Here is an 8,014-nt window from a genome sequence, read left to right as displayed (position 1 = left end):
CACCCCCACCCCCACCACCAACGCCCCTCTTCCCTGGGAGTGTCTTCTTGTGCCAGAGCTGAGGCTGTATGCTGGGCAGAGCATCTGATGCCTCCCTGTCACTGCTTCTGCATTGCAGGAGGGAGGGGATGTGTGCATTGCAAGTTGCAACCACCTCTAGCTGTGTGTAGCTGGAGAGCAGCCCGAAGGAGAGGAGGAGGGGTGGAAACTTGGAGAAAGAATGGGGTTGGGGCGAGGTTGGGGTGGAAGCAAGAAGGTGCAGGATGAGCCAAGAGAGTTGGAATTGCAAATAGCCCTTCCCTCCTCTGATTTGTGGTCTCTGTCTTTTTAAACTGTCTGTGTTCTCGGTAGAAAGCAACTAAATGTAAACAACAAAGGGCTTGATAATTCTTAAGAGGAGAAAAGTCTGCATTTTAGTTAGCTTCAAAAAGTAACTCCAGCAGCCTTCTCTTCCTCCCTCTTCCATCTAACAATGCAGTATCTCTGAAAGGGTGCTGCACTGTATGTTAGCTGGCACATGTAGAAAAACAATTCTGTGGTTCAAATAAATTGGGGAAACCTTAGGCTAAATGAAGGAAGTTGACTTTTTTAAATTTCTGAACTTCTTAAAACCTTTAGAATCTGCTGATGTGCATTGTAAGTCTCTTAGGCAGGAGAAGGGTAGATAACAGGCAGCACATCCAAACTTCCAACCATAGAACTTTTTCCATGGGAAACATCTTGGGAGATGAAGGCTCTGTGGAACATTCTTGGGCAGAGCTGCTCAATGTTAATGCTTTAGGCTGAATCTTGGTAAAGACCATGATATGATATGTAACTTGTCTGTTCAGAGCATGGAAGCCCTCATACATTCACAGCCAGATGTGCGATATGGGTGCAGGGGTTGTTGATTCTCCACCAGAGCAGAGTGGACGAGCTTGGGTGGATGCAGGACTGGGAGGTGCCCAGGTCTGCCACTCCGGTTCAACTGCTTACTTGAGCCTTGGGCAAATCTTTCAGCTTCCCTGAACTTCAACTTCTATGTCCATGAAATGAAAATGCAAAAATATTTGCTTATCAGAACTATTCTAAGTTCCAAGCTGAATGCTTGACATGTAGGAGGAGCTAAATGAATGAGAGCTATTGTTTTTGCATGTATAATTGATAAGGCTTTTAGATTATCCCTACTACCTTTTCGTTTCAAAAAACTTGCTGGCTCCCCACGGATCTCTTGCATTACAAAGAAATTCATTTTCTCATTTAAACCTCCACCCACCACACCTCCCACCAAGCGACCCCAGTCTACTCCCCTAGGCCATGTGCAGTGAAAGGCTCAGAACTGGAATCGGGCAGATCTGTGTCGGAATCTTGATTCTTCTCACCAGCTGGGCAACTGACTTACCCTTTTTGAACAGTGTTTTCTCCTCTGTAAAGCAAAGGGAATGAAATATTATATAAATCTTAAGGTTGCTGTTGGGGGTGAAATGAGAGAATTCTTGTAATACGCCTGGCATGTTGCCTGTGTACAGTAAGAGCTAAATTAATGGTAGCTAAGGTTTTACTCTTGTTATTCATCGTCATGATCATCATTGTCATCTCTGATACCCACTTGAGGAAAGAGACATGTCTTTCAGGGGTTTCCTGTGCTCAAACTGTATTGGTTTTGAGCCCCCAGCTCCCACCCCAGGGACAAGGGAGTGTATCTTCTCCCCTCCTACCCATTGAGAAATGCAGCCATAGTGATGTATTGGCACTGCTGGAAAGGAGTTTAAATGTGTAAACATTCGTAAAGAACTTAGAACAGTGCCTGGCATGCAGCACGATGTCTGACTTTATCAATGAAGTAAAGATGCTGTCTTAGTTTGCTAAAGCTGCCATAACAAAATTCCACAGTCTGGGTGGCTTAAATGACACACATTTATTTTCTCACGGTTCTGAAAAACTGGAACTGTTTTAGAGTTAGAAGTCTAAAATCCTGGTGCTGGGAGGGTGGGTTTGCTCTGAGGCCTCTGTCCTTGCAGATGGCCACCTTCTTGCCTCTTTGTCCTCACATAGTCATCCCTTTGTGGCTTGTCCCCTACTGTCTCTTCCTCTTCCTATAAGAACACCAATCATATTGGATTAGGGCCCCACTTTAACAGCCTCATTTTAATTTAATCACCCCTTCAAAGACCTAATCTCCAAATGTGTATGTATTCATGGTGTACAACATGATGTTTTGATATATGTATACCTTATTGAATGGCTAAATCAGGCTAACATATGCATTACTTCACATATTTATCTTTTTTTTGTAGTGAGAACACTTAAAATCCACTCTTTCAGCAGCTTTCAAGTGTATATAATTTCTTTTTTCTTATTATTGAAACAGGGCCTTGCTCTGTTGGCCAGACTGGACTACAGTAGCATGATCATGGCTCATTGTAGCCTCTACCTCCTGGGCTCAGGTGATCCTCCCACCTCAGCCTCCCAAGTAGCAGGGACCACAGTTGCATGTCACCAAGCCCAGCTAATATTTGTTTTTGTTTTTTTGTAGGGATTGGGTCTCAGCATGTTACCCAGGCTGGTCTCAAACTCCTGGGCTCAAACAATCTGCCCATCTCGGCCTGCCAAAGTTCTGGGATTACCGGCGTGAGCCACCATCCTGGCCATAATATATTAACTACAGTCACCATGATTTACAATAGTTCTCTTGAACTTATGCCTCTTTTTAAACTAAATTTTTCTGTCTTTTGATCAACATCTCTCCAATCCTTTTACCCCCACTCTTCCCAGCCTCTGGTATCTACCATTTTACTGTCTGTTGCTATGAATTCAACAATTTTAGATTCCTCATATAAGTGAGATCATGTACTATTTGTCTTTCTGTGCCTGGCATAATGTCCTCTAGGTTCACCCATGTTGTCACAAATGACAGGATTTCCTCTTTTTGAAGCTGAATAGTATTCCATTATATATATATATATACCACATTTTCTTTATTCATTTGTTGATGGACACTTAAGTTGATTCCATATCTTGGCTATTGTGAACAGTGCTGCAGTGAAACATGGGGGTACAGATATCTCTTTGACATCCTGACTTCATTTTCTTTAGATGTTTTAGATACAGTGAGTTCTAGATTTCTCTTCAAAGAATCAGTATGTCAGTATGTTCAGTTCTTTGTCCTCCATTTTAAAGTTTATCTTCCTCGTAGTTTCAGAAACAACCTTTTCCATCAGTTTTAATTGGTAGTTCACATCTGTTCCCCTGGTCACCTTCTCCGTCCTGACTCATCCCGATCACCTGCTTTGACCTGAGTCACCTCTGTCACCTGCTCTGATCTAAGTCACCTTTAGTTACCTGTTCCTAACCGTCCTTCCCACCAAAATACTCACCCCACCACTCTGGCTCATACCCCTACTCTCTTTAAAATAGCCAATCGGAATTAGCTTAGACTGTGTGGTCCAACCCTAGCCAATAGGGGAACGACACAACAGTAGGGGCTACCTGCGTCAGGAATAAGAACTCCTTCCCCCCTCCTTGTCCAGGTGTGCTCTCGCCATTACTCCATTAGCAAGTCGCACTCTTCTATAGAAGTAAAAATTGCCTTGCTGAGAAAATTAAATTTATGTTTGAGTGCTATTTCTTTGCAGCACCAAAAATTTGTTTCTAACAGATATATACCCAGTACTGGGATTGCTGGTTCATATGATAGTTGTATTTTTAATTTTTTTAAGAACTTCCATACTGTTTTCCATAATGGCTGTACTAATTTATATTCCCACCAACCTGTGCCAGGGTCCACTGTCTCCACATCTCTGCCAACACTTGATATCTTTTATCTATTTTTTGAGACAGAGTCTCGCTCTGTTTGCCCAGGCTGGAGTACAATGGCGAGATCATGGCTCACTGCAACCTCAACCTCCAGATCCTCCCAATAAAGCCCCCCAAGTAGCTGGGACCACAGGCATGTGCCACCATACCTGACTAATTTTTTCTTTTGTGTTTTTGGTAATAGCCATTCTAACAGGTATGAAGTATTATCTCATTTTGGTTTTAATTTGCATATTCCTGATGATTAATGATGTTCACCTTTTTTTTTTTTTTTTTTTGAGATGGATTCTCACTCTGTTGCCAGGCTGGAGTGCAGTGGCATGATCTCAGCTCGCTGTAACCGCCGCCTCCCAGGTTCAAGTGATTCTCCTGCCTCAGCTTCCCAAGTAGCTGGGACTATAGTCGTGCACCAGCATGCCCAGCTAATTTTTGTAGTTTTAGTAGAGACAGGGTTTCACCATGTTGGCCAGGATGGTCTCAATCTCTTGACCTTGTGATCCACCCGTCTTGGCCTCCCAAAGTGCTGAGATTACATTTTTTATATACTGGTTGGCCATTTGTATGTCTTCTTTTGATAAATATCTATTCAGGTTCTTTGCCTGTTTTTTTTTTTTTTTTTTGTATTTTAAAAATAGACATGGAGGCCGGCCTCAGTGGCTGATGCCTATAATCCCAGCACCTTGGGAGGTCGAGGTGAGTGGATCACCTGAGGGCAGGAGTTCGAGGCCAGCCTAGCCAACATGATGAAACCTCATCTCTACTGAAAATACAAAAATTAGCCAGGTGTGGTGGCAAACGCCTGTAGTCCCAGCTACTCGGGAGGCTGAGGCAGGAGAATCGCTTGAACCCAGGAGGCAGAGGTTGCAGTGAGCCAAGATCATACCACTGCATTCCAGCCTAAGTGACAGAGCAAGACTCTATCTCAAAAAAAAAAAAAAAAAAAAAAAAAAAAAAAAAATAGACATGGGGTCTCACCTTGTTGCCCAGGCTGAATTCAAACTCTGGGCTCAATGGACTCAAGCAGTTCTCCCATCTCAACCTCTGGAGTAGCTGGAACTATAGGCATGCACCACCACACCCAGCCAACCTTTGCCTATTTTAAAATCAGGCTATTTTTTTTCATGCTATTGAGTTGTTTGAATTCCTTGTGTATTTCGGATATTAACCTCTTATCAAGATGTAATATTCTCCCATTCTGTATGTTGTCTCTTCACTCTGGTGATCTTTTGCTGTACAGCTCTTTAGTTTGATGTAATTCCATGTGTCCGTTTTTGCTTTTGTTGCCTGTGCTTTTGCATTCATATTCAAAAAATCATTGCCCAGAACAGTGTCATGGAGTTTTTCCCTGTTTTCTGCTAGTGGTTTTACAGTTTCAGGTGTTATGTTTAAGTCTCTAATCCAGTTTGAGTTGATTTTTGTATGTGGTGTGAGATGAAAGTCTGATTTCATTCTTCTGCATGTAGCTATCCAGTTTTCCTAGTACCATTTATTGAAGAGACTGATCTTTCCTCATTGTGTGCTCTTGGCATCTTTGTTGAAAATCAACTGTAAATGTGTGGATTTATTTCTGAGCTGTCTATTCTGTACCAATGGTCTATGTTTTTATGCCAGTACCATGCTGTTTTGATTACTATAGCTTTGAAGTCGATTTTGAAATAAGATGGTATGATGCCTCCAGCTTCATTCTTTTGGCTCAACATTGCTTTGGCTATTTGTGAGTTTTTGTGGTTCCATATGAATTTTAGGATTGCTTTTTCTATTTCTGTGAAAAGTGTCATTGATATTTTGATAGCAGTTGCCTTTTAGATCACTTGGGGTATGGGCATTTTGTTAATATTCTTCCAATCTATGAATATGAGCCACCTTTTTATTTATTTATGTTGTCTTCAATTTTTTTCATCAATGTCTTATAGTTTTCTGTGTACAGATCTTTTACCTCCTTGGTTAAATTCATTCCTACATTGTTATTGTTGATTTTTTCTTGCATTCCTCTTTAACTTTACATTCAAATCCAGTATCTAGTCAAAAGACAACATTCACTATGCAACAATATACCTCAAAAAACATTTCTAGGGCACCTAGTGCCTGCCAGGCATTATTCTAGGCATATTCTAGGTGTCACCCTCTTCAGCTGACAGTTTGGGATGGTAGATGTATGAGCAACTAACAGCATGAGATAGGTGATGGTAAGCTGTAGAAATGGGAAGGAATTTAAACCAGGACTTTAATGATGGGTAGGACTTACCCAGGTTGGCAGGCAGAATTGGTGTCCCAGGCAAAGGGACCAGTGTGAAGAGGTACAGGAAGGTGAAGAGGAGAGGACATGATTGTTATTTCGAAGACACATCCCATATAGCGTGAAAAAGTTCAAAGGAATGAAAAGTAATGAGGTTGGACAAATCAGCAGTGCAGGCTGCTTGAACGCCCTCTGTGCTCTCACACACCTTTGTCCATGAATTCTTTTCCCAATTTTATCCTTGCCTCAAAACCACCTTCTCTATCAGAATCCACTTTGATTATTATTACTTATGCTTGGGTCTTATTACCCAAGATGGTAAATTCCTTGAGGTCAAGGATGTTGTCTTTAATCACATATAATTCCCGAAAAGTACCCAGAAGAATGCTTTGCATAAGTACTTTGCTGATTTGAATAGGATAAGTTGTGAACTACCTTATGATTTAACTTCCCTCTCACCACTGTCAGGCTCCAGTTTGGAGGCCCAGGAACACACAGATCAGGTGACAATGCATTCAGCTGCGGGGGTAATCATTCATACATATTCACATGCATGGGACGATGCTAGGCAATATCAAACAGCACTGGCCTAAGAACTTGGCTTTTCAACATTCGTACCTTTGACTACAAATCAGTAGAGTTTATGTTATAATTAAAACAGTTCAACTTTTGGCTGGACGTGGTGGCTCATGCCTGTAATCCTAGCACTTTGGGAGGCTGTGGCGGGTGGACCACCTGAGGTCAGCAGTTTGAGACCAGCTTGGCCAACATGGTGAAGCCCCATCTCTACTAAAAATATATATATATATATAAATCAGCCAGGCATGGTGGCATGCACCTGTAATCCCAGCTACCTGGGAGGCTGAAGCAGAAGAATTGCTGGAACCCAGGAGGTGGAGGTGGCACTGAGCTGAGATCTTGCCAGTGTACTCCAGCCTGGGTGACAGAGTGAGACTCCGTCTCAAAAAAAAAAAAAAGAGTTCAACTTTCTTCTACAATTGTGCCTTTGTGCTGTTAGGTATGTGATAATAGAACATTTATGAATTGAATAATCATTTTGTGCATGTGTTGAAGCCTGCCACACGTAATCCAGAAATCATTCAAAGCCAATCACATACACGTGTGAGATGGCAACTGTGATTCTGCTTTTCAGCCGGTAATACACATACTAAGCTTTTTGTAGCACTGATTTTATGCTTAAAGATACATCGTTTTCATAAAACATGTATTGGTGTTTATACAACAACCCTAAATACATGTATTAATTTTATAGATTCATGACATTCATCATTTTCTGGGCAATACCTTTATATTTTTGGGGGTAATTTCAACTCAGATTTTCATATTTGCCCATTCATTATCCAGCCCCTTAGTTGGATGTGACTGCTGTCTGAGCACCTTCTATGCTAGGTCGTCCTTATAAAAGATGAGATACTTACTCGGATCTAGAGGAGGCTGCAGTTTAGAAGGGGACAGACTTGTAAAAGATGTAGCGACTTCAGTATAAATCAAGGCACAGAAGTCAGAATGGTGGGGGGAGTAGGCTGGCATGTGGAAGGAAGTTAAGGAAGGTTCCTAGAGATAACTTTTTTTCTTTCTTTCTTTCTTTTTTTTTTTTTTTTTTTTTGAGACAGTATCTTGCTCTGCTGCCCAGGCTGAAGTGCAGTGGCGTGATCTCAGCTTGCTGCAATCTCCACCTCCTGGGTTCAAGTAATTCTCCTGCCTCAGCTCCCAAGTAGCTGGGGCTACAGGCGTGTACCACCACACCTGGCTGATTTTGTATTTTCAGTAGAGATGAGGTTTCTCCATGTTGGTCAGGCTGGTCTTGAATTCCCGACATCAAGTGACCCGCCCATCTCAGCCTCCCAAAGTGCTGGGATTACAGGTGTGAGGCACCATGTCCGGCCAACATATTGAGAATTCTGTTTGCTCCACATTTTTCCCAATACCTTGCAGCTGCACCAGACCAATCTGGTTCAACTT

At 42.1% G+C, this 8,014-nt stretch overlaps 1 protein-coding gene across 11 annotated transcripts in view; it reads left to right on the top strand.

Annotated features, from left to right (window-relative positions):
- The window catches only part of TRIM2 (tripartite motif containing 2), a 196,719-nt gene that overhangs the window by 154,604 nt on the left and 34,101 nt on the right, over positions 1-8,014 (top strand). The window lies entirely within an intron of this gene.

Source organism: Rhinopithecus bieti, unplaced genomic scaffold (assembly GCF_001698545.2).
Source record: "Rhinopithecus bieti isolate Rb0 unplaced genomic scaffold, ASM169854v2 scaffold_3878, whole genome shotgun sequence".
Lineage (NCBI taxonomy): Eukaryota > Metazoa > Chordata > Mammalia > Primates > Cercopithecidae > Rhinopithecus > Rhinopithecus bieti.
The sequence above is the reverse complement of the archived record's forward strand: the minus strand, read 5'-3'. Positions and strand labels throughout refer to the sequence as shown.